This window comes from Otolemur garnettii, unplaced genomic scaffold (genome assembly GCF_000181295.1).
Source record: "Otolemur garnettii isolate 467f Iridium unplaced genomic scaffold, OtoGar3 scaffold00149, whole genome shotgun sequence".
NCBI classification, from domain to species: Eukaryota; Metazoa; Chordata; class Mammalia; order Primates; family Galagidae; genus Otolemur; species Otolemur garnettii.
Genome location: NW_003852544.1, coordinates 1,345,496 through 1,346,800, shown reverse-complemented (window position 1 = coordinate 1,346,800; position 1,305 = coordinate 1,345,496). Strand labels below are relative to the sequence as shown.

General features: G+C 49.3%; 1 protein-coding gene across 6 annotated transcripts in view; it reads right to left on the bottom strand.

The window, feature by feature from the left end:
• Positions 1-1,305, bottom strand: part of TRAF3 (TNF receptor associated factor 3) — a 128,704-nt gene that overhangs the window by 38,135 nt on the left and 89,264 nt on the right. The gene's annotated exons all lie outside the window — the stretch shown is intronic.

Genomic DNA, 1,305 nt, shown 5'->3' with positions numbered 1-1,305 from the left:
GATATATATATATAAATAGAGAGAGAGAGAGAGAGAGATACATAGGGCCATATTCTTCAAAATGTGACACTTTTGGGGTGGCGCCTGTGGCTCAAGTGGCTAAGGCGCCAGCCACATACACCTAAGGTGGCGGGTTCGAATCCAGCCCAGGCCCTCCAAACAATAATGATGGCTGCAACCAAAAAATAGCCAGGCGTTATGGCAGGCGCCTGTGGTCCCAGCTACTTGGGAGGCGGAGGCAAGAGACTCGCTTGAGCCCAGGAGTTGGAGGTTGCTGTGAGCTGTGATGCGACAGCTCTCTACCCAGGGGGACAGTTTGAGGCTCTGTCTCAAAAAAAAAAAAAGAAACACTCTTGGTGCTTGGGAGGTGAATTCCTAGTGAGAGGCAATAAATTTAGGATTAAGGTGATGATAAGCAATTTATGTTCATATCCTTATGTCATACTGTATATAAACAAGTAAAGATAGCGCTTCAGATCCTTACAGCCCCATTTGGGTCCCGTTCCCCACCCCCCCCACCCCCCCACCCCCGCATTCTGTCCCATGCACAGCCCATTTCTGCTAAGTCATGACTCAGAGAATAAGCCTCCAGAGAAGAGGCCCCACAGCGCTTAGACAATAGGAGCAAAAAAAAGTCAGACCTCTTCTGTCCTATTATTTACTAGTGAGGGGAAATAAGCATTAAAAAACTAAGGATGAACTGTCAAGAATAGGCAAATCTGGCTCGGCGCCTGTGGCTCAAGCGGCTAAGGCGCCAGCCACATACACCTAAGGTGGCGGGTTCGAATCCAACCCGGGCCCCGCCAAAACAACGACGGCTGCAACCAAAAAATAGCCAGGCATTATGGCGGGCGCCTGTGTTCCCAGCTACTTGGGAGGCTGAGGCAGGAGACTCGCTTGAGCCCAGGAGTTGGAGGTTACTGTGAGCAGTGAAGCCATGGCATTCTACCCAGGGTGACAGTTTGAGGCTCTGTCTCAAAAAAAAAAAAAATTAATAACATGGATGTTGCAACATTAAGAATTTATATTCTGTGAAAGACCATGTTCAGAGAAATTCAGAGCATAAAAAGACAAGCCTCAGCTTGGCGCCTGTAGCTCAAGTGGCTAGGGTGCCAGCCACATACACCTGAGCTTGTGGGTTCAAATCCAGCCCAGGCCTGAGAAACAATGACAACTATAACCAAAAAATAGCTGGGTATTCTGGCAGGCACCTGAACTCCCAGCTGCTTGGGAGGCTGAGGCAAGAGAATCCCTTAAGCCCAAGAGCAAGTAGCTGGGACTACAGGTGCCCACCACAACACCCAG